At 36.6% G+C, this 26,390-nt stretch overlaps 1 protein-coding gene across 4 annotated transcripts in view; it reads right to left on the bottom strand.

The window, feature by feature from the left end:
• Window positions 1-26,390, bottom strand: part of FUT9 (fucosyltransferase 9) — a 201,227-nt gene that overhangs the window by 97,402 nt on the left and 77,435 nt on the right. The gene's annotated exons all lie outside the window — the stretch shown is intronic.

The raw sequence follows: 26,390 nt of genomic DNA, 5'->3' as shown, positions 1-26,390 counted from the left end.
AAATATTATTAAAAAGAATGAATGGGACGTTTGAAACTCTAAGGAAATAACATATCTTGTTAACCAAATATATTTCATGGTCTCTATTTTTTATGTTTTCCACCTACAGAATAAATGGTATTCATAGCACAGAAAATCAAAAACAAAAAAAAAATAAGACAAAAGGTTACTGAATCATCTGGTTGTCTATAATTATCTGGATGCTTAACAAACTAACACCAAAATAATGAGATGATCTGTCCAAATGTCTTAAATCTTCATGTTGATGTTTGCCAGCTGGTATGGTCTGAAATTTTGTATCCGTCTGACCCCCAAATTCATATGCTGAGATCCTAATGCCCAAGATGATGGTATTGGGAGGTAAACAGGATTAGCGCCTTTATAAAGAGGACCCAGACAGTGCCCGAGTCCTCTTCATCATGTGAGGACACAGTGAAAATACGGACATCTGTGAACTAGGAAGCCCTTACCAAACACTCAACTGCCAGCATCACAGTCCTGGACTTCCCAGTCTCTGGAACTGTGCGAAATAAATTTCTGTTGTTTATCAGCCACCCAGTCTATGGTCCTCTGTTACAACAGCTCAAATGAACAAAGATCCTTGCCGACAAACCTGATGGGCTATAAATACAGGCAAATGTTTTCAAACCTGATTGAAGTATTTATTCTATAATGAATAAAGATTTTATTTATTTATTTATTTATTTATTTAAAATTTCTTTTAACATTTATTTATTTCTGAGACAGAATTTATTTTTGGGACAGAGAGAGACAGAGCATGAACAGGGGAGGGGCAGAGAGAGAGGGAGACACAGAATCTGAAACGGGCTCCAGGCTCCGAGCTGTCAGCACAGAGCCCAACGCGGGGCTCGAACTCACGGACCGTGAGATCACGACCTGAGCTGAAGTTGGACACTCAACCGACTGAGCCACCAAGGCGCCCCATAAAGATTCTATTTAATACAAAGTGGGGAACTGACCCATGACATGACCCCAGCTGAGAAGAAATATAGTTGAACTATGGAATAATTTAAAGTAAAATAAAAACCAAATTTAGTTTTCTCTTTAAGACAGTGCCTCCTCAAATTGGGGTATATGAATGTATTCCCTGTCAAAAATGTCTTTTTGCTATAGAACATACTCAGTAAACCTCTCATGCTCAGAAGATACTAAGAGTGGTGGTTAGGAATTCTGTACTCAGTACGTATACCCACATGTACACACACACACATGCACACACATACATCAGCCCCATTGTATGTTCCTCAAACTCCTAACCCATTTTTTCCCCAAGGTCAGTAGAGTTTAAAGCAAAATTCAGCCATATATCTTTCTAGATTATATATAACCTTGGCTTATACTTAATAAAAAATACTTTTTTTCTCCTAATTTAGTATTCCACCTCCTTGCTTATTTACACTTGGGTTCAAACACATTAAAGATAATCAAAATATGGAGTCCAGATCTGGCATTTGTCTTGTCTTTACAATCTTAACTAATTATTCTTTCTAAAAGGCATAAAACATAGTAGATGAATAGCTTGCCAATATTTTGCAGCAGCTGTTGAAGGTTTTTTAGGTGTGTTTGATTGACATTTAACCATCACAGCAATATTTCAAAGTGGGTTTTATTATCCTCATTTGACAGGGTTTTGATATTTCAAACAAATCATCTATATAAGAAGCTGGAAAGTATAGCTGGGGTCAAATCTAGACCTGACTTAAAAATGTGTACTCAAAAAAGTCTTCACTTGCACATGGTTTCCGGGACACTGTTTAAAAATTATTTTTAACGTTTTATTTTATTTTTTGAGAGACAGAGACAGACAGAGCATGAGCAGGGTAGGGGCAGAGAAAGAGGGAGGCATAGAATCCAAAGCAGGCTCCAGGCTCTGAGCTGTCAGCACAGAGCCCTATGTGGAGCTCAAACACACCGATATGAGATCATGACCTAAGTTGAAATCGGACACTCAACTGACTGAGCCACCCAGATGCCCCTCCTGGACACTGTTTAAAAGATAATTTTGTTGGGGTGCCTGGGTGGCTCAGTTGGTTAAGCATGACTTCAGCTCAGGTCATGATCTTGCAGTTCATGAGTTCTAGCCCTGCGTCTGGCTCTGTGCTGACAGCTCAGAGCCTGGAGCCCACTTCAGATTCTGTGACTCCCACTCTCTCTGCCCCTCTCCAATAATTTCAAATTGACTCTCAATTTGATAAAAAAAGTAATGAAATGTTTTGTAAAATCAAATTTCTATGTTGAAACCATATATAACTTGGGCTTAGAACTGGTAAACGAGCAAAATGACAAACACAATTATTACATACAACATGTGTAATGTGTTGCTTATAAATCTGGACATAAAAGATCAACATATTTAATAAATTAAGAAAAATAGAGAAGGTTCATTCATACCTATCTCAACTGGTTCCAGACTTTTATGATATTAGAGCATCTGTGCAATTTTTTTTTATGATTTTTGTCTGAACATGAAATGTGATTCTTGCTTCGTTTTTACCATCCAAATCTTACTTGATATTTGCAAAATGATTTTTGCAGGTAAGTCAGAAAAATCAAACATTTAGACTCCTATCTAGAATGAGAGCAAATAATGAGAGCCAGCAAGTGGCCTGGGTTCCTTTATCTATTTGGCAACTCCGATTTGTGTGTGTGTGTGTGTGTGTGTGTGTGTGTGTCTATGTGTGTGTGTAGGCATGTGTGTATTTCCTAAATCATGGCTATGATTTACTTAGCTGAATAAATAACACTTAAGTTATGGAGTTATTATTTTTGTTGATAAAGTTTTATCTAAAGAAGTTGTCTTTATACTCTTTTTTTGCATTACATGTAAGGAAACAATTATTCTCTTCCATTCTCTACATTTCTGTCTAAGCCAGTCAAATGATGATACGGCATTTTCTTCTTTTGCTTTCCTATATACTTGTCTTTCTTCCTAGGGCAGTCAAGGCATCTGCCTGATGTGGGGTGGAGGGAGGATGGGACCCTCACTTTCTGTCATTTAAAAGATTATTTTGACATATGGCTTAAAGCCAGGCAGTCTTGAGAAAGAAAATATTTCCAAATACTTTTAGTTCTCTTGTATATATAAAGACTAGACTTTGTGGATTAGTCTACTATTGGAGGTCTTGTTGAGATCCAGAGGTTTGGTAACTTAAGCATGAAACAAAATGATTCATTTATTTTTACTTTTCATCTTGATGTTTGTCAGCAAGCATAAATGATATGTTTGCATATAATTATATGTAAAGGTGTTTGAAATCACAGTGAAAAAGGCTTCGTGGTGCACATGCGGCAAAGGCACAAGACGTGGAAAGAAAACAGCATCGTGAATGGGGAAAGTGCCTGCCAAGGCTTGTGTTTTCTCCTCCCAGCTTCTTGAGGCCAAACCTCCCGGCGGAGTAGCTTTAGAAACTCCTAGATGAAGGAACACTCAGCGTTTTTGCTTATGCTTTTAGAAAGAGATTGCTGTGCTTAGTAATCCCATGCCAACATGTGGTGACCCGGTAGTGTCACGAGAGTCCTAAGGCTGGAACAGGCCCAGTTGACAATCCTAAAATCTCCCTAGGTTATTTGTGGCATGGATAATGTGTTGAGAACAAAATGGGCTTGCTGGGAGCAAAATGACTCAGCCACAGAGGTTTTTGTGGTCTTCTGCTTTAACCAAGCTTCAGTCTGAAGAGAGAAGTAGGAATGTATATAACAGCAAAGACTGGTGGACCGGAACGCCAAGATCTGGCGCAGACTGAATTAACAGGGCCGTTTGGCACACGATGCTGAGAACTAGCTGACAGCGAGAGATGTCAGCAGCAGAGTGGTCCACAGCAATGGGTCTGAATTGTCATCTTGAGCAGAGGCAATCAGGGAGGGGAAGCTTCATGAAGGAGGTTACATCTGAGCAATGGTAAGGACTCGGGCCCCATCTTCAGGACTGAGCATTGTAAGGAGAGGGGATACGAGGTACAAAGGGCCAGGAAAGGAACAAGCACAGCATGTGCAAAGAGGGAAGAAAAACATCCCAGGGTGCCTGTGGTGTAGTAAGCCAGGGCACAGTAGTGTCAGGGGTGGGGGTTGGTGGGGGAGTAAGGCTTGAGAGGCAGATAGCAGCCAGGCGATGTTGGGTCTCCCTGACCATTGTAAGGAGTCCAGTCTTTATTCATGGTACAGTGGAGATAGGAAGGTTTTGACCAAGAGACTAGCATGATCTGATTAAAATTTTCAAACATCATTTCAGATGTTCTGTAAAACATTTAGTAGAGATGTGAGCCCAGAAGCAGCAGCCACTCTATAGGTAACTGTAGCGGTTGAGTTGAGAGATGATGGTGGTTAGAAATTTAATGGCAACGATAATGCAGAGAAGTGTTTGGATTCGGGATATATTTGAAGTAAGTATAAATCCTATCCATTAATTTCACCATTTCACAAACACAGATGCATTTTTTAAGTCATCACTATAGGGTAAGCCATTTTTGTTATTGTTGTTTTGCAAAGGATCAACTTGAAAAATAGAAGTTCCATAGATATTTATGAAAGATACTTCAGTTAATTTGGGTAAAATTTACCAAAAGGCAAAAATATGGAGACATTTGTTTTATATAATGAAAAAATATATTGTTGAACCAATTGACTAAAGATAGTACAAATTATTAAGAAAATCACTATATTGTTCTTATAAATGAAAGAATGGGAAGTAGACAAATGGAGCATTACTTTTCTTAGAAAGAAGAAAACTCTCAAGGACTCTGAATGATGTTAGAAACATCTCAGATATATCCCAAATTGAATTTCATTGATAAGAGTAAGTTCCTTAATTCAATTCAACAAATGTGATTAAAGGACATTGAATTTTGAACAAATAAAGACAATCCCTTCATGCAGTTTATAGTAATAAGTAAGATTTGCTTCCAGAAGAGGTCACCGAGCCAATTCCTGTGGCTATACTTTAAATGGAATTTTACGACTTCAGAATTACTAGTCTGGATCCTTAAGCCCTTTTTAATTCAACATACATTAAAAAAAATGTGTTATATATAACAGCTGCTAGGTGCTATGACTAAAAGCATGGCCCAAATACTCTCCTGTCCTTGAAGATCTCCTGGTCAAGAGGAGGAAGGAAAGGAAGAGAAATGAAGAAATTTGTACTAAATGTCTGGCTAGGGGCACAAATGTAGCAGCATGCAATTTTACTTGGCTGAAGCTTGATAGAAAATAGGTTGTGTAAAGTGCATGTTGAATGATGACAAGGCTGTGCTGTTTGAACACAGATAAGGAATACAGAGATAATATAGTTTGGGATGAAAAAGTAATCTGGCTTCAGCAGAGCAGAGAGATAGGCAGTGTGATGAAACACATGCAGGACATAGCAGAAGAAAGCAAGGGCCAGCCATTGGAGGATCTCATGCTTGAACCTCATTAATAATATTACCACCTAGTCATAAAAGAGTGCTCACTATATACCAGACATAGTTTTAAGGGTTTTATATGCATAATCTCATTCTATCAACAAGCCTATGAAATATTACTCCAGTTTTAGAGAAGGGGAATATGAAGCCCAGAAAGGTTAAACAATTTGTCCAAGGTCACCCAGCTTGTCAATGATGCCGTTAGACTGCAACACAACCAGACCGATTCCACAGCTCCACTCTTGGCCACACAGTTCTGCCTCTTGAGATCAGCATGGGCTAGTTTAACCATAAATGATTCTCTTTTTTTGCATAATTTACAGGGAAAAGGAATACTTTTCCTCACAATGCAAAACGTTGGTTTGTTCTTTATATTAGATAGAAATGGAAATAAGCATCCTGAAATTAAAAGCCTAGAACAAGTGAGGAGGAAAGGGAAAAAGAAGGGAAATGATGTTTCTTGAGCATTTTACCACGGGGCAAATTTACTGTATGGTTAGATGGTTGAATGGTCACCTTCCTTCATCCATATATGTGCAGAAGCTGGAAAAAAAAAAGTGGTTACAGGAGAGGTATATGCTTTGTGCTTGCTATTGTAACTCCTTGATTATTTTCATGGTCTGAATTCTTTCCCAGGTTAGGCTTTCCTCTTCTTCCCTTCCCTCTTATCCAAGCGGGCTTGGATGATCTGCCCTGACCCTTACTCCTTCTGGGAGGATGATGTACATCTGTGTGAACTGCACAATACAGGATTAGGGGGGAGGAAGAGAGAGGTAGCCCAGAGTGTTGCAGACTCTTCTACTTCCTGAGCTGCCATAGGAGACAGGGATTAATAGCACTTAGGACCGTTACAAAACATCAGTGTCTTCAGGACTTAAAATATACTTATGCTTAGATACAGGTTAGTAATTGCTACAATAGAAGAGGCATGAAATTAGGCCATAGTTTATACATCTATTTTATCCATAGAATATTTTAAACATACGCTTTTTGAGGGAGGGAGGGTTGCTTTGCTCTCTTAAAACCCGCTGAACCCTTCAGGGCAAACGATTGAGCGTCTCCCACCTGGGGCTTGAAACAGTACTGTAGATCTCATTGGGCATTCTTCCCAGAACATTCGTTTTACTCAAAGGTTTGGGGAAAAGAAATTTAGTCTAAAATAAATATATATCATCACTACAGTGCAGAATGCACATACATTTTTTAAAGATTTATTTATTTAACCAAACTTATTGAGGCCCTACTATGACAGATGCTGTTCTCCTTTATTGGGATTTTTAAGGCAGTTATTCCTTACATATTTATGGTTATCTTATGTTGCTTTGTGTGAGAAGAATGTACTATGTTTTAACATGTGTATGGGGAATCTTCCCCCCCCCCAATTTTTTGAGAAATAATTAACACACATCACTGTGTAAGTTTAAGATGTACATCACGATGATTTCATTTGCTTCTGTTGTGAAATTATTACCATAATAGGTTCAGCTAACATTTATCTTATCATATAGATACAATTTAAAAAGAGAGAAGAAAGGAAAATCAAATTCCTTCTGATGAGAACTCTTACAGCAATGTTAGCTACAGTCATCACATTGTACTGTACATCCTTAGTGTTGATTTTTCTTTTCTTTTTTAAATTGAAGTATACTTGACATACAATGGCATATTAGTTTCAGGTGTACAACACTGTGATTTGACATTTATATACATTACGAAATGCTCACTATGAAAGGTTTAGCTGCTGTCTGTCACTTTACAAATTTATTACAATATTATTGACTCTATTCCCTATGCTATACTTTATATCCAATGACTTATTTATCTTATAACTGGAAGTTTGTACCTTTTGAAGCATTTTTAATGTTTATTATTTATTTTTGAGGCAGAGGGAGGGGTAGAGAGAGAGGGTGACACAGAATCTGAAGCAGGCTCCATGCTCTGAACTGTCAGGACAGAGCCTGATGTGGGGCTTGAACTCATGAGATCATGACCTAAGCCGAGGTGGGCTGCCTAACCAACTGAGCCACCCAGGCACCCCGGAACTTTGTACCTTTTGACCACTTTCCTCCCATTCACCCGACCCCCACCCTCTGCCTCTGGTACCCAAAGTCTGATCTCTTTTTCTGTGTTTGTTTTTGTTTGGTTTTGTTTAGATTTAACGTGTAAGTGAGATCGTTCATACAATATTTGTCTTTCTCTACCTGACTTATTTTACTTGGTATAAAGCCTTCAAGATTCATTCATGTTGTTGCAAATGGTAGGATTTCTTTATTTTTAATGGCTGAATATTTATGGCTCACAACTTCTACTTCTACTTCTTCTTCATCTATATACGATCATCAGCGCTTAGGTTGTTTTCACATCTTAGCTATTGTAAATAATGCTGCTATGAACATAAGGATGCAGATACGTTTTTACATCCTTTGGATATATTCCCAGAAGTGGAATTCTTAAGTCCTATGGTAGTTCCATTTTTAATATTTTGAAGATCATCCATATTTTCTTCCATAGTGGTTGCACCAGTTTGCAATCCCACCATCAGTGTACAGGGTTCCCTTTTCTCCACATCCACGCCAGCACTTACCTCGTCTTTTTGATGATGGCCGTTCTAACAGGTGTAAGGTGATATCTCATTGTGGTTTTAATTTGCATTTCCCTAATGACTAATGATGTTGAGCATCTTTTCATGTATCTGTTGACCTTTCATAGAGCTTCTCTGGAAAATGTCTGTTCAGTCCTTTGCCGATTTTTAATTGGGTTATTTTTTTCATATTGAGTTGTATAAGGTCTTACGTATTTTGGATATTAACCCCTTATCATATATGCGGTTTACAAATATTTTCCCCCATTCCATAGGTTGCTTTTCACTTTGTTGACAGTTTCTTTTGCTATATAGAAGGTTTTTACCTTGATGTAGTCCATTTGTTTACTTTTTTGTGCTTTAGGTGTCACATCCAAAAGATCATTTCCAAGACTCATGTCAAGGACCTTTATTCCTATTTTCTCTTCTAGGAGTTTCATAGTTTCAGACATAACATTTAAGTCTTTAATTCATTTCAAGTTCTTTAAAATTTTATTTAAATTCCAGTTAGTTACCATAAATGTAATCTTAGTTTCAGGTGTACAATATAGTGATACAACATTTCCATACATCACTCAGTGCTCATCACAAGAAGTGCACTCCTTAATCCCCATCACCTATTTAACCCAACTCCCCACCCACTTCCCTTCTGGTAACCATTAGTTTATTCTTTATAGTTAAGGATCCATTTCTTGGTTTGCCTCTCTTTCTCCCCCCACTCTTTGTTTCTTTGTTTTGTCTCTTTAATTCAACATATGAGTGAAATCGTATTTGTCTTTCTCTGACTGACTAATTTCAGTTAGCATACTACTCTAGTTCCATTCATGTCATTGCTAAAGGTAAGATTTCATTCTTGTTTTTAATGGCTGAGTAATTTCAAGGTATTTTTGCCAGTGGTGTAATAAAAGGGTTCAGTTCTTTGCATGGGAATGTCCAATTATCCCAGCACCATTTACTGAAGAGACTGTCTCTTCTCCATTGAGTATTCTTGGTTCCATTATCAAATATTAGTTGACCATATATGCTTTGGTTTACTTCTGAGCTCTCAATTCTGCTCTATTGGTTTGTTTTTGTATCATACAAAAACAACAGTATCATACTGTTTTGATTACCACAGCTTTATAGTATAGACTGAAATCAGGAAGTGTAATGTTTCCTTCTTTGTTCTTTTTCAGGATATCTTTGGCTATTTAGGGTCTTTTGTGGCTCCATATATATTTTAGGAGTGTTTTTTTCTGCTTATGTAAAACAAAAGGTATTGGGATATTTAGTAGAGATTTTATTGAATGTATAGATGACTTTTTGTATTATTGGCATTTTAACAATATTAATTCTTCCAATCCATGAACACAAGATACCTTTCCATTTATTTACATCTTTGATTTCTTTCACCAATGTTTTGTAGTTTTCAGTGTATAGGTCTTTGACTTTCTTGGTCAAATTCATTCCTAAGTATTTTAATGTTTTCGATGCTATTGCAAATGGATTTTATATATTATTTTTTTGGAAATTTATTGTTAGTTTATGGAAATGCTACTGATTTTTGTATGTTAATTTTGTATCCTACAACTCTACTGAATTCACTAATTAGATCTAACAGTTGTTTGGTTGTCTTTAGAATTTTCTATTTATAAAATCATGTGATCTTCAAAATAAAAAGAAAGCCAATTTCACTTCTTCCTTTCTAATTCTGATATCTTTTCTTTCTTTCTCTTTTTTTTTCTGCCTGATTGTTCTTGCTAAGACTTCCCAGTACCATGCTGAATTGGAGCAATGAGAGTGGGTGTCCTTGCCATGTTCCAGATCTTAGAGGAAAAGCTTTAACATTTTACCACTGAGTATGATGTTAGCTGTGGGCTTCCCATATATGTAATTTATTATGTTGAAATACATTCTTTCTATGACTAATTTGTTGAGTTTTTATCATAAATGACTGCAGAATTTTGTCAAATGCTTTTTCTGTGTTTATTGAGGTGATCATGAGTCTTTTCTTTCATTCTGTTACTGTGGTGAATCACCTTGATTGATTTATGTAGGTTGAATCATCCTTGCATTCCAAAGATAAGTCCCACTTGATCATGTTGAATGATCCTATTAATGTGCTGCTGAATTCAGGCTCCTAGTATTTTATTGAGAATTTTGGCATCTATATTCATCAGGGACCTTGGCCTATAGTTTCCTTGCTAGTAGTGTGCTTTTCTAGGTTGGTATGAGGATAATGCTGGCATTGTAAAATGAGTTTGGGAGTGTTCCCTTTTCTTTGATTTTTTGGAAAGAGTTTGAGAAGGATTGGTATTAATTTTTCTTTAAATGGTTGGTAAAATTTACCAGTGAAGCCATCTGGTCCTGGTTTTTTTCTTTATTGGGAAATTGTGGATTACTGATTTAATCTCCTTACTAGTAATTGGTCTATTCAGATTTGTTATTGCTATGGGGAATCTTTTTATGGAACTTAATTTGAATACTTTGCTTTCAGAATTTGGACAAATAAATGATGAATGTTTTGATGTAGACCAGGGATTAGCAAACTGTGCACTGAAGAAGCAGATGGTAAATACTTAAGGCATTACAGTCCAAAGGTAAAGTCAAGGATTTCTATAGTACTCATCTATTATACAGTTTCTGTCACAATTCCTCAATTACATTCTAGTGTGAAAGCAGATAAATAATAGAAAAACAAATGGCTGTGGCTGTGTTCCAATAAACTCTTATTTGCAAAAACTAGCAGCAGGTCAGATTTGGCCCATGGACCATATTTGCCACCTTCTGGTTTAGACCATAATGAATCTTTTTTTGTTTGTTTGTTTTTTAATTTCACTGAGATATGGGTCTTAAACTGGTTTCATTTTTCCTATCTTTAAATTGAGTCAATAACATTTAAGCACTCCATCTCTTCACTTCTCTAGCTCTGGTGGGGGAGAGGGAGCTCTTCAGGTAATTAAGTCAATGAAAGATAAACCCTGATTTGTGATGTGACAGGCCAAGGAAAGACAGGCCAGTTGGTAGCCCAGGGGCTTGTGAGGGACAGGATGAGCACTGGGCTGAGTTCCAGTGGCCCCTCCCAAAAAGCAAGTGCACTTCCTGGTTGTTCAGATGGTGTTTTGATTTCTGATCCTACCTGTTAAAACCCTCCTTGGAAGAAGAATCTGGAAATGGGAGATAAGAATTAAAGTCAAGAATAAAGATTGCATGACACTTATATCCATCCTCAGTCACACTCATCCAGAAGGAGATGCCTCACTGGGACCAAAGATGGGATACACGCCAGGAACAGATGGTTAGTGACAGTGGTTATTTTCTTTCTTTCTTTCTTTCTTTCTTTCTTTCTTTCTTTCTTTCTCTTTTCTTGCCTATGGCAATAACAAAAAATGGACACTTTTCTTTATAACCACATGTTGTAAGGATGTTCAGTGGGACTGAGGGAGATGGGATAAGGGAGGGTTTTTGATAAGCTGTCTTTTTCCTCTGGACACCCTCCTCCTCCTGATTCTGACAAAATTGGAGAAGGCATTGAGAAGACAGAAGGAAAGAACTAAAGGAGGGAACAAAAATGGAAGAGAAGGAGCAGGAGAGAGAAAAAAAGGGAGGAAGGGAAGAGAAATCTGTGAATATTTCTTTTGGGCTCCAAGCATGCTGCCTGCTGTCTTTGGCTTGGCTCCCAGAACTCTGGGGGCATTGGGATGTGGTTCATGCTTTCTCTCTTATGTCCCTTGGATGACTTCCTCTGAAAGAAGTTGACAGCCACTGAACAGGTTCTCCCAATATATTGCAAAGCCTAAAGAACACCAGTATTGAAAAGGTTAGAGTCCACTGGTCTGTCCTCTTTAATTCTGGCTTCTCAAACATTAATAAGCATAAGAATAATCTGGATGGCTTATTCAAAACAGATTCATGAATTATCTTCCTAGAGATGCTGATAAAGAGGTTTAGGGTAGGGAACAGAATTTCCACATATAACAAGCTCTCTGCTTCCCAGGAAAATTTGTTGCATATGTTTGGGGAATCACACTGTAGAGAGTCACAGCTATGTCAGTTCAGAGTGTTCAAAACAGTTGACTAAAAGGCACTATGGAAACTCATGATTACTTAAATAAATATTAAATTTTTTTCTTGAGTATAAATTAATTGTATGAAAAATAAATGTTTCACTATAAATTTTAATTATAAAATTTAAACAGTAGCCTTTTAATTCAGACCAAAATCTCTTGGGATATCAATAATCAAAATAATAAAGTTTAGCATAATACTTCTTTTTGTAATCAACAAAGAAGAAATGCTAATCCTAAAAAAATGTAAATGGGTATTTTATACCATGGCAACTTAATCTAGAGTAATGTATTCCCTCTCTTCTAAAGTTGTGTTAAAACTGATGAATGATTTTTAACATAAGAATTTCTTATTAAATTTTGATTGTCAAACAAATACTATTCTGAGAAAAAAATCCATTCCAATTTTAGCTGCAATTGCTACATTAAATACAATGATTGGAGCTGTGTATTGATCGCATATAATTTATGAATAAGCCAAGCTATTTAAAAAAGAATATATATTTATTGTTCAGAGTATGGGCCAATTTTACAACAAAGTTGTACTCTGAAAAGCAGTTTGTATATAAGGCAAAACATTTTGTCTTAAAATGAATTCACTTGCTTTTGAATAATTTTAAAATGTTAACTTTAGGATTTTAATGGCCTAAATAAAGTTGCCACATTCTCCTGTCCTTACCCCACTCAGGGACAAGTGTCCCATGATTGTGGATGCATACTCACTCACGGATTCTGTGTCTCCCTCTCTCTCTGTTTCACCGCTGCTCACGCTCTGTCTCTGTCTCTCTCAAAAATAAACACTAAGAAAAAATTTAAACTTTGCAAAGACTCTTTTCCTTTGTTTCTATTTTTTTTTCATTCACTTAGGAAGTATTTTAGAAGAAAAGAAATCCAGGCCTCCACAAATATTTTACATTTGTGTAGTTTTATGTTGCCAAAATTTTTTCATGAATGTCCTTCATATCTTCCATTATGAAATCTAAATCCATAATAACATGAAAAAGTTAAAATGAAGTATAAAGTCTTCACTGGAAGCTCGGGAAGCAAGTGCCATGAATGTCTTGATCTTATGAGTCTATTCATTATTGATACACTTCTGTTACAAAGCCCTTCTTTAAAAATGCAAGCCCTAGAGTTATTCTGACTTTGATATAAATTGATGTAATCAGATGGACTGGGTAGTCTTTCTAAACAACTACCCAATATTAGCTTCCCCTACTGTGGATGGAATTGTGTCCCCAAAAAGATCTATTCCAAGTTTTAACTCTCAGTATCTGTGAATGGGACTTTATCATTATGATTTTACATTTACTTATTTATTTTTGAGAAAGAGAGAAAGAACAAACAGGGGAAGAACACAGAGAGAGAGGGAGACAGAGTATCCCAAGCAGGCTGCCCGCTACCAGAGCAGAGCCAGATGCGGGGCTTGAACTCATGAACCGTGAGATGATGACCTAAACTGAAATCAAGAGTCAGATGCCTAACTGACGGAGCCACCCAGGTGCCCCTTGTGAATGGAACTTTATTTGGGAAGAAAGTCTTTGGAGGTGAGATGAAGTTAAGACAGAGTCACACTGGATTAGGATGGGGCCTAAGTCCAATGACTTATGTTCTTATAAGAAGAGAAGACTTTGGAGACACAGAAGCACACAAGGAAGAAGGCCATGTGAAGGCAGAGACAAACCAAGGAACATCCAGGATTGCTGGCAACTTCCAGAAGCTGGAAAAGGCAAGGAAGGATTCTTCCTGGAGACTTTGGAGGGAGCCTGGCCCCTGCCCATACTTTGATTTTGGACTTGTAACCTCACGAATTTTGAGAGAATGATTTCTATTGTTTTAAGCTATCTGGTTGTGGTGATTTGTTACAGCAGTCCTGGGAAGTTAACACTTTCTTCATAGATTTAACTTTGATTTGGGTAAGGAGTTATTTGGGGGTAATGGTGGGATGCTACAGTGATTAAATCTTGATAATTCTTTTCACTTGGGAAATGGAAATTAAGGGCAGAGAGGAAGAAGTGAATTATCTTAAAAAATACATGTATGTGTGTGTGTATATACGTGTGTGCATATGTTCACACATATACCTCTTAAATATACGCTGCTGAAAGCAGGTAGCCTATGTGTCTCCTCTTGTTATTTTCCAACAGCCCAAAAGCTTAGGGGAGCAAAAGGGGGTCTAGACCCTGCCTACTACTCTCTTGTCTCTTCCATTATATTCTAGTCATTCCGACCTTTTGTCAGTTCCTCCAAGTGTAATTCAATATGTAATTTCTATTGGCTTGTATGGCGTATAAAATATTACAGTGTAGCTGGATGTGTGGGAGGAATATAAGCTTAAACTATTCTCTCTAGTGTAATTGGGAGATGTTTTTCCTTCAAATTTGGCATAATGGTGGAAAGCACATAAATTCTATATGCTATTTGATGTGGGTATCACACCCAACTACATGTATAAAATTTAAGTCAAATTCAGCGAGTCACATGTAATTATAAACCAAGTCATAAATTTAAGGCTGTTCACATATACAACTCTAAATTAAAGATGACTGTATTGTAGCAAAGCGTGTCTCAAAGGTAGACTCATGGACCATTTGAGAGAAAGAATTTATAACTCTTCTTAAAGAGAAGCACCTGACCATGAAAATCTTACTGGCTACAAATAACCCAAAGCAATGATAGGTTCTAGGATTTGCATAAAAGAAAAAACACATGAGTATCAGAAAATTATCCCGGTAAGAAGATAACATCTTATCAGTTTATTCTGTTTAATGGTTATGACCTGATAATTAGGTTTTTTTTAACTTAGATGAATTTAGTGCTTTATATATACACAAAGTTTTTCTAATATATCGTTCTTATTTTGGCATTCTAATGAATATGATTATGATGTATTTCATCCTTTAAACTGCTCACTAGCATACATCATTTTCAAGAAATAAGGAATGATCTTTGCAAGAACACCATTACCTACTTCTATGTATAGATGTAATATTAGGAAGCTGTTGTCTGCATGTAATTGAATAAATCAGGGGTGTTACATTGTGTTTTACTGAAATGCTCTTCAATTACCTCTTGAGGTATTCGCCACCCACACATGCACTCACACACACTCATACACATACACCATATCAAATGAACTGAAATAACTTTTAATTACATCACTATGTTTTTATATACATGCATTTCTTTATTCATCCATACTCTAAAAAGATGAATTCCTGATGACACTAACCAGGTAGTAAAGCAGAATGGGGAAGGATAAAGACTGTTCCTCTACTCCTCAAGTCAAGGAGAAAAACTGTGATCTCCTTAATGAAATGATTGGTCATGTAATGAAATGTACGTTTTTTGTTCTTAACTTTTATAATTTAATATTTTCATTTCCTCTGAAAAACTATTCTTGAAAGTCTTTTGGTAAAATAAAACACATACATACATATATGCATAAACTGGAAAAGATTATTTAGAGATTTATAAACTTAAAAATTTTCAGGATTAATAATACTCCAATTAAAATTAAATTAGATATGAAATATTTAGTTATATTTAAGAATGCATAATTGGCTGTGATTATAAACAATTAATACTGAGTAGCAACCCCAATGCCATCTTTATTTTCCTTAACTTTCACTTTCATCCAAACACCAAGTTCTAATTCTAACTTCAATAAAGCTTTCCCCTCCTTTAAAGTAGAGTTCCATTACCACAACCAAGAACTCCTTCACTCAGACCAGGGCAATTAAAGTTTTTACACCTTCTGTGTTGTCACCAACGAAAACGTTTTAAAACACTGACAGACACTCAGGTTTAACTCATGCCATTCCACACTTCAAAAATTTTCAGTAGTTCCTTACTGCCTAGAAGCTAAAGTCCAAACAATTTAGCATGGAAAGAAAAACCTACAAGTTTTAACTCCCATCTTCATTTCTGGGCTTAACTATCATGACTACTTGCTCTCTTGCAGTCAAACAGCACTGTATTTCATTTGTCAATTATGTTATATCTTTAGATATTTTCAGAGCTCTTGCACATATTTTTTCTTTGGCTTAGAATATCCTTTAAAACTTGTGAAGTTATGCTAATCCTCCAATGCACAACTCAAATCTTTCTCATTTTATAAAATTTCATAATTGAAGCCTCTATGCATTAATTCACATCAATGTCAAAGTATTTCCTTTACTTTACCTTGTATTTTAGTAACTGAGTTCTCAATATGTTATTTTCCATTAGATTTTGATTTTTTAGGGCATTGGCTATATTATTTATGTTGTATTCTTGGAGCCTATAAAAGCACCTTAACCATGGGGCGCCTGAGTGGCTCAGTTGTTAAGCACCTGGCTCTTGATTTTCGGCTTTGATACGATCTCACGGTTCATGAGATTGAGCCCTGCATTGGGCTCTGTGCTGAAATTATAATTTCCTTGAAAAAATGCTATTAAAAAGTTTTTAGATTATTTTAATAGTCTATTTATTTTAAGTAATCTCTACATCCTATGTGGGCTCAAACTCATGACCCAGAGATTTGGAGTCACATGCTCTTTTAACTGAGCCAGCCAGGTGCTCCTGCAGAAATTTTATAAGATGGTAAGAAATTACAAACATGGTCAAGCTCTTATGTGCCCTTTGCTATTAAAAACATTCCATGATTTTCCTTGGGAATGTTATTTTTCCATGTATATGTTAGTGGATGAGTTAAAAATCACTTTTCCCCTTTTGGTATTGGATTACAAATGAACTGAATCAACTTTCACTCCACTTTAGCATTTGCAGAATGAACTAATAAATATAAGAGGATTTATTGGTATTCCACTGACCTTTCTGCTGCAGACTGCATAAAAATCTCAAGGGCTAGCTTAGAGTTCAATTAATAAAGATTACACATAAAGTACAAGGTCACTTTGTTTTCCCTCCATTGAGTTTTCCAGTCTGTAGTTGATACTAATTACTAAACCTGCATGCAAGAATGCTGGATATTTTATCTTTGTATATTTTATATAAATTGGCTTTGGAAAAAATAGATCTGTGTCTAGATATCAAAAGGTAACCATATGATAAGGGCATTTTATTCTCCAAATACTTAAATAAATGGATTAGTATCAGGCAAAGAACAGAAACTTCAGTGTAAATTTTATATACCTGAGTGCATAAATATTCAGAAACATTGTGATTTTGTTGCATTTTATCATTTTCCTATGATTTGGAAGGAGGCACTCCAAGTATCAAGTCTATGAATGGAAACATTGGCAACTGTTCTCTGAGAGGTGTTAATGAGATGCTGTTTTTGACATTTTAAAAAGAAATACAAAAGATGCAGTATAAGAGAAAGAAAAGAGAAATAACCGTAATAGCACATACAGTTTTAGCTTTAAAAGGATGAAATTATCTTTCTGTAATAAAACCAAGTCACATATTCCATATGCACATGAATTTAAAATAGTAAGAGTGTTCTAAGTGAGGCACAAAGAGGTGAACTGGCTCATCTATTCCCATGAATTGTTGTGAATTATTTTTGGTGATTTGCATCCTAGAATAAGCTCAGAGAAAACTGCAAACTTTATATAAGACTCTACATCCTGAGGTAACATATGAGAATATCTCTATTATTAACTCAACAGTTTGACAAATATTTACTGAATAACTACTATGCACAATGAGACATTCTGAGAATGTAGACATAAAGGAAGCATAAAGGAAGACTCACTCTCTGAGGACTTCACAATACTTGGGAAGACAGGTACGAATGGAGATTCGGCATATTGTGGTAAGGACTCTGATAGGGACATGATTGAAATTTCATGGGAACACAAAGTATTGATGTATAATGGAATCTCAGGGAAAGATTTCACAGATTATGTGCTGCCTCATCTGGATTATCTAGATTTCAACAAAGCATTTGAAATAATTCCTAACATCTTTGTGGTTGAGATGAGTATATGTGGATAGTGTTATTGTGCAGTCTGTTGAGCTTTTAGCTGATAAATCCTTCCTACCAAATCTCCATGTCCAATTGTAGGATGTCTCTGGTTTCTTTCATTGAATCTTTCTTTACATCATTTAAAAATATTTTTTAAAATGTTTATTTATCTATTTCTGAGAGTGAGCAAGAGCACATGAGTAGGGAAGCAGCAGAGAGAGAGGGGGAGGTGGAGAATCCAACTCAGGCTCCAAACCATCAGCACAGAGCCCAGCACAGGGCTCAAACCCATGAACTGTGAGATCATGATCTGAGCTGAAGCTGGATGCTCAACTGCTGAGCCACACAGGTGCCCTTAAAATTTTTTTTAATGTTTATTTATTTTGACAGAGAGAGAAATGTAGAGTGCAAGTTGAGGGATGGGCCAAGACAGAGAAAGGGGGAGAATCCCAAGCAGGTTCTGCAGCTGTCAGTGCAGAACCCAATGCAGGGCTTGAACTCACAAAACCTGAGATCATGACCTGAGTTGAAACCAAGAGTCCAACGCTTAACAGATTGAGCCACCCAGGTTCCCGTCTTTGTATCATTTTTAAATCAACTTTTGATGACATGATATTATTTGACATAGTTAAAAAATCTGGATATGATTTTAAATGTGGGGCTCAAGGTACTATGTCACATAATTTATTTTACAAAGAATTTCACAGACAAGAACAGTGGGTTGAAACTGACAAGGGAATGAAATAGTAAAAGGATAGAGTTAGGTGTAAAATCCACTGAGGAAGTAGAGAAATGTAATGACTTTAGCTTAATAGATCTTCAGGTGACCAAGATCTAGAATTTTAGCTAAATGAGAGATCATTGTGATGCACGGGTGATGCCAATGTTGCCTGGAACATTAATGAAAACTTGAAGTGTAGTAGAACTATGTATTCCAAAGGGGAAAAAAAGGCAACAGCTTAACCCTCTCTATTAGAAATAAAGAGCATTCAGTTTGGTATTATAAATGGTACAAAGTTGAAAATTATCAGAGAGCTGTGATCTAAAAAATTATAGGTTTTGAAAATCATGCTTTATAAATAAATGGTAAACAAAATGAAAGGTGTTTTTGGAAAAGAGATCTCAGGGGCAGTAATGGGTATCTGAAATAACTGATTATCCATTCTATCCATCCAGTCAATCTAGAAGTCTTATTTTTTTCTGTGTTTTCTATTTTAAATTTAAAAAAAATATTTATTTTTGAGAGAGAGAGATAGATAGAGCATGAGTGGGAGAGGGGCAGAGAGAGGGAGGGAGACAAAGAATCTGAAACAGGCTCCAGGCTCTGAACTGTCAGCACAGAGCCTGATGCGGGGCTCAAACTCAGGAACATGAGGCGAAGTCAGATGCTTAACTGACTGAGTCACCCAGGTGCCCCTGTATTTTCTACTTTAAAGTGTCAGTGTTCCAGACACATGCTGAAAATAGGGAATGATTTCAACAAATAGCTGGCTCCCAAGAGCCCCTCACTCTAGCACAGTATGTCTATTCTTCAATTCAGGGCCTATGGACAGTACTTTGAAGGTCTGTTGCATGAACAGACTGGAAGTTGTATGAACAACTTTATATGCCATTACATTTTTTTTTTATGGAGGTGATTATCTTAAAAGGAATGGTGGCTGAAAAATATCCAGGAAACATTTGTCCAATGAAAGAGTCACAGATGCACGTGATGAGATACAAAATGAGAATAATTATGTAGGATATATAATTGGGGAGAAATATGAATTTTATTTTTTTTATTCCAGAAGGAAGAAGTAGAGCTTTACCTAATTTCCTAAGATTACCTTTCATTGGAAGGTTTTATTTTTGGTAGTTGATTTATATAAAATTCTCTCATAGAATAGGAAATTGAATTATATTCTATCTCAAGGATTTTAATTTTTATTGTGTTTGTTTTGCAATGTTCATTGAAAGTTATTTATTGTCAGCTTTCACTTTCTTCTCACTTCCTGTATATCACAAATGAACTAAAAGATGCCTTGGCCTATAATCTCTCCCCTATGAATTTTACTCACTAATTCATTCCCTCATGCACCAAACATCTTTTTAAACTGTCTTTTTTTAAAAAAAAAATTTTTAACGTTTATTTATTTCTGAGACAGAGAGAAACACAGCATGAACAGGGGAGGGGCAGAGAGAGAGGGAGACACAGAACTGGAGGCAGGCTCCAGGCTCTGAGCCATCAGCCCAGAGCCCGACGCGGGGCTCGAACTCACAGACTGTGAGATCGTGACCTGAGCTGAAGTCGGACGCTCAACCGACTGAGCCACCGAGGCGCCCCTAAACTGTCTTTTATATAGTGATATGCAGATAAATATTTAACAACCAACCCTCTGGGGAAAAAGATCCAATATGTAGTGCGTGGTGATTTCCACAGTGTAAATACTTCCACTAAGGCCAATTCTAAGCCACCGATATATGCCACTGAAAGCAGAGTTAAAACAGAGGCACACAGTTGGCCATCTTGAGCTAATGAGCTGCTCCTACGATCACATCAGGGCTTGTATCATCCCAACTAGGTATTCGGTACCAGGTTATAAAGATGACTAAAACTGTTCCTGCTCTCAAGGAAGTCCCCTTCTACTAAGGATGAAGAGTATGTAATACATGATCATATACCTATTATCCTCTGTAAGTTATATATTGGTTGACTGCATCCTCTACCTCTGTGGTTTGACCTCGGATGTCTTAAGCAAATTTTGGATGCTCTGAGCAGATTACCTCTATGAGTCTTATTTTCTTCAACTATCCTGGGGAAGGGGGAAGCCACTTATTCTATAAATATTTGTTAAGTGCCTATTACATACCATATAGTGTGCTATGCACTGTGGATATGCAATGAACAAATGAAGTAAAATGTGTCCCCTCACTGAGCTTATAAACTAGAGGGAGGAAATGAATAATAAAGAAACAAATGAATAAAAGCTATAGTGTGCCATATTGTCTTAAATTCTAGGTAGAAAAATCAAACAGAAAAGAGGACTGAAGTGGAGTGGAGTTGTAATAGTTAAAGGAGGTCTGGAGAAGGTGGAAATTGACAAAGGATCAGAAGGAATGAGGGGCACAACCATGTAGGTGGCTGGGAAGAGAATACCCCGGGTAGAAGAGACAGCAAGTTCAGAGACCCTGAAAAGGAGCATGCCTGAGTTGCTGGAAGACCTAGGAGGAGGCTAGAGCAGAGAGAGTGGAAGTGAAGACGTGGAGATTGTAGATGAGATGGAGACTTTCAGATAGTGGGTGGGGGCAGATTAGAGAAATTGTCAAAACATTGTAAGGATTAGAGCTTTTCATTAGTAAGGTAGGAAGTCTCAGAAGGCTATGGGCAAAGGAGTGACATGGTCTGATTTATATTTTAAAATAACTGTTTTGCTATTTTGAAGATAGTCCACGGGGTAGCAAGGACAGAAGCTGAGAGATGAGTTGGGAAGCTAGTGTAATACTTCAGGTGAGGGAACCTGGGACCTTGGACCAAGGGTTAGAATGGTTGTGGTGAGAAATGGTAAGATTCTAGATAACTGGAAGGCAGAGGAATCTCGATCTGACACCCGGATAGATGATCTGAGAGAAGGAGAGGACCCAAGAATGCCTCCAAGTCTTTTAGCCTTTGCAGCTGGATGTAGTTGCCATTTACTGAGTTAGCCCAGGGATAAGGGTGATAAGATTTTCCATTTCATACATAATAAATTTGAGATGTGTCTTAGACTTTCAAGTGCAGGCATTATGTAAGTAGTTGGATGCATTATCCACAAATGTGTGGCAGAAGTCTAGGCTAGATATATTTTATGAGTCATTAGAGAATTGATAATATCAGTAAACATATAGAGTGCCAGGTATCATTCTAAGCACTTTTACAGATATTAACTCATTTAACGCTCCAACAATTCTATGGGATAGGTACTGTTATAATCCCAATTTTTATGGATGAGGTACCTGAAGTGAGATTTGATTGATTGTTAGCTAAGTGTACACATCTAACATTAAAAGTAGTTGAGCTGGGATTCAAAGAGAGTAGGGCCCAAAGAGCTGTGTTCTTAGCCACAATACTCAACATGGAATCACCAATGGAAGGACTGCTAAAAGCCAGAGTAGGTGAACACTTAGAGGCTATGGAGATGAGGAGAACCAATAAAGTAGATGACAAAAAGTTGCCAGTGATGCACAAGGAAAATCAGAAATGCACAGTGTCCTGGATGACAAGAGACGGAAGGTTTGAATTTGTGAAGAGGAATCAACTTTGTCAAATGCTGCTGATAATTCAAGTAAGACGAGGACTGAATCTTTGCCTGGATTTATCAGCGTAGCAGCTGTTGGTACACAAGACACAACAACTATGGCAAATGATGGGACAAGCCTGGTTGAGTTGTGTTCAAGGAAGAGAGAGAGGAAAAGAGTCACAATCAGGCAGTATAGACATCTTTCTAGAGGAGTTTTCTGTAAGGAGGATCAGAGAAATGATGATGTGAGCTAAAGGGAAATGAAAGGTATAACATATAATAATAATAAATAATAATTGTGAGCTAAAGGGGAATTAAAGGTATAACAAATAATAATAATAAATAATCATTTGTGATGTGTTGAACCAGTTTTTATACAGTAAATGCTCATTAAAGACGCTCTTTAACATTCTTTTGTTACAATATAGCTTTTAGTGTTTATTCTGTATGTATGTGGGTGTCTGTGTGTGTGCACACACATGTATGCATGTGGGTGAAGGGTTAACAGAGGAGTTCACAGATGACCTGACAGTGGAACTAATGTATAAATAAGAATTCACCACATACCACAAAAAGAACATGGGTGTTTCAGGCAGAGAACAGTCTCAGCAGAAGCATGGGGTGATAAAAAGCATGGAGTGTCACCTGAAACACAGATCAGTATTAGAATTAAAAAGAGGCTTTATATCTCCTTCTCATCTGAAACAGTTTCTCATGATGTGTTAGATAAAAAAAGAATTCCCTGTTCAAATACCTTCCAGGAAGTGCTGAGTTAAGTGATGAAAAAACCAGGGCTTCTTTTCTAAAAAGTTTCTCAGAGCTTTTTAAGTATGTGACACACAGCATTTCCAAAGGTTGTTTGACCTTGGGATCTTTCACAGAACAGCATCAATGTGAGGGAACACTGGCTTAAAGTAGAAAGGCATACTGTTTTACAGGCTCATTAGGTTCACCAAAACTTATATACTTGGCTTGCAGTGCAGCAAACCAGGGCTTAGGGGTCATACAGATCTGGGTTTTAATTTTGGCTCTGTGACCATGTAATCATAGTGGGATTTTTAACTCTTCTGTCCTTTAGTTTATTCATTTGTAAACCCTGGAATGCTAATGTGTATCTTCCTCTGAAAGACTGTTACACAGATTAAGATAATGTGTGTTAAGTCCCTGGTACCATCAAATAGGCTTGATCCATGGAAGTCGATGGTGCTATGCTTGGTATAGTGGTACCATGATACTGACTTCTGCCTTGCACTGTAGCATGTTGGCAAAGTCTATTCCCTCCACATGGAAAGTTCTCTGAAAGCAGAGTTTGTTTTCTATTTATCATGTGCCTCACGGTGCATGTTCCATGGCTTACACATACATGATACTCAATAAATGTTTGTTAAATTGAAAGAACAAAAGTGTTGAAAAGAGCTGCCATAATGTTTTTATTTGCTCTCCATTAAACAGCTGCTAAAAGCTGTTAAAAGCTCCAGTGAGTTTGGAAACTCACTTTTTGTGGCTCCTTAACCACTTAATATCTTTCAAGCCCCTTTCACTTTTTCCCTTAGGAAGAGTGATAATTATGTGCTCATAAATAACATAGACATAAAGAAAAGCAAATTTCAGTGTTAGTTTTTGTTGCAGAGATCTTTTTTGTTATATATCCTAATTTGTAACACAAAACTTATTAACTCTGCTATGCAGTTTCTTAACATACATTTATGTGTTTATTGCCAAGATTGGAATATCCCTCCTACTTTCCTGGAACACGATCCATTCAATCCCCATAGTTCTAGATGTGTTGTCAACCATAGCACCCATTCCCTCTCATCTAGGTGAGACACCCAAACTGCATTTGAATGTATTAGTTACATGGGAAGGATAAATGAGAGCATACAATAATCCACAGAAAGAAAAATGATCCAAAGGTGTTACAGCCCAATAAGCAAATTTTATGAAAGGAGATCTTTGTCAATTCACTCACCAATTTACTAAATACTTGGTAAACACCTGTAATGCGCAAGAATTGTAGGAAGTTCTGGGGATACATTGGTTAGAAAACAAGTGTGGTCTCTGATTTTATGTGGAAGAGGTTAAAAGCCTAATGAGAGGGCAGATATTAATCATACAACCTCATAAATAAATGAGAAATGACTGATCTAGTGCCCCAGATGGAAGGGATTGTATGGAATACTACAAGGATAAAATAGAAGAGTAAAATGTGTCTTCCGAATAAATGAGGAATGGGATAAGAGATGAAATTATGTAAGAAGAGAGGTAAGGCTAGAACATGTCCGAAGGAAGAAACAGCGTGCAAAGACCCTATAGTGAGTTGTAGGGTGACACATTCAAGTGTGTGAAAGAAGCCAGCCAGGCAAGGCTGGAGCATACAGACCCAGCACAAGTGTAATATTTGACAACTGTTGAAATGTTGGCAGAAATAAGATCATGTAGAGCTTTAGGATCTATAGTAAAGATTTTGGTATTCATCTTAAAGTGATGAGAAGCCATTGGATTATCATAAGCATGGGATATACTCTCAACATTCATATTTTTATACCTTTGTTTTAAATATATGTAGACAGAAACATGCTATAGTGTTGTTGTTCATTTTTAAATTTCACCTGTGAGGTATCAAATGTAACTTTACTGGCATCTTCAACAATATGTTTCATTATTATTTCCAGGAAGATGTATGCACATCTAGTTCATTCATTTTTTCCACCATTTAGAACCACATGGTAAGAATATTTTGGAGTCTATTAGATGACTGCAGATTTTATTTTGATCTGTTAATTTGGGAAATGTGTTGATCAGTTTTTTACTGTTAAAATATCATTACATTTTTAGGATAAATGTACCTAGCCATAATGTATAATTTTTTATTGAACTACTGGTTATAATTTGATATCTTATCAAATATCACTTCTGTATTCATATTTATAGTAGTAGACTAAAATTTGCATTTTTTCAAACTGTCTTGATCTGATTTAGGTCCAAGGTTATACCCACCTTATAAAATTAGTACAGAAACTTTATTTCACAAAGTATTTTCTTCCTCAAAAATTCTTAAAGATTTAATGGAACTTACTTATAAAAGCATCTTATTTTGGTATTGTCCCTCCCTGTACAAACTTTTTATTTGGAAAATTCTCAAATCAATAGAAATATTGAAGCATTGTTATGAAGAACATTTGCACATCCTTCATCTAGATTCATTGATTCACATTTTGCCATATATTTTTAAAAATTTTTTAATGTTTTTATTTATTTTTGACAAAGAGAGAGAGAAAGAGACAAAGAATGAGAGCACGCAAGTGGGGGAGGGGCAGAGAGAGAGGGAGACACAGAATCCGAAGCAGGCTCCAGGCTCTGAGCTGTCAGCCCAGAGCCTGATGCGGGGCTCGAACCCATGAACCGTGAGATCATGACCTGAGCCAAAGTCGGACACTTAACCAACTGAGCCACTCAGGCACCCCTACATTTTGCAATATTTCTTTCCTTTCTCTTTCAATTTTCTCATCTGTTCTCTTCATTCTCTCTCCTGTCTTTCACTCTCTTGCTCCTTAACTACATAAAAGCATATTGGAGATATCATGTCACTTCTCAGCTAAATATTTCAGAATAAATATCTTAAGAAAAAAAGCATTCCCTAACATGACAATAATGCCATTATCATACCTCAAAAAGGTTATAATAATTGCATGTCATAAGCTATGGCTTATATTCATATATAAAGTTTTTTTGATTGTGTCCAAACTGTATTTAAAACTGATTTTTTTGAGCTAGGATATAATCAATCTTCATGCATTGCTATCAGGTATCATGCCTGTTTAGTCTTCTTTAACCTAGAATTATCCCACTGACTTTTGGGTTCTTTATTTCTTTGCTTTATTTCACAAAATTGAATTTTTGAAGAGAATATGGTAACTTATTTCATAAAATATCCCAAATTCTGTGTTGAATTTCTCACAGTTAAACTGAGGTTAAACATTAATGGCAAAACATAGATAATGCTCCACACTTCTTGTTGCATCATACCAGGAGTCAAATAATGCTAGGTTGTCTTTAATTGGCAAAGCTATGTCTTGTCACTTGGTTAAAATGATGAGCTCTATATTGTGAATGTACATATCCCCCTGGTTACATCTCTGTACTGGCAAGGTATTAATTTGATACAAGTTATTGGAT

This window comes from Prionailurus viverrinus, chromosome B2 (assembly GCF_022837055.1).
Source record: "Prionailurus viverrinus isolate Anna chromosome B2, UM_Priviv_1.0, whole genome shotgun sequence".
Classification (NCBI taxonomy): domain Eukaryota; kingdom Metazoa; phylum Chordata; class Mammalia; order Carnivora; family Felidae; genus Prionailurus; species Prionailurus viverrinus.
This window is presented reverse-complemented; position numbering and strand designations above follow the sequence as displayed.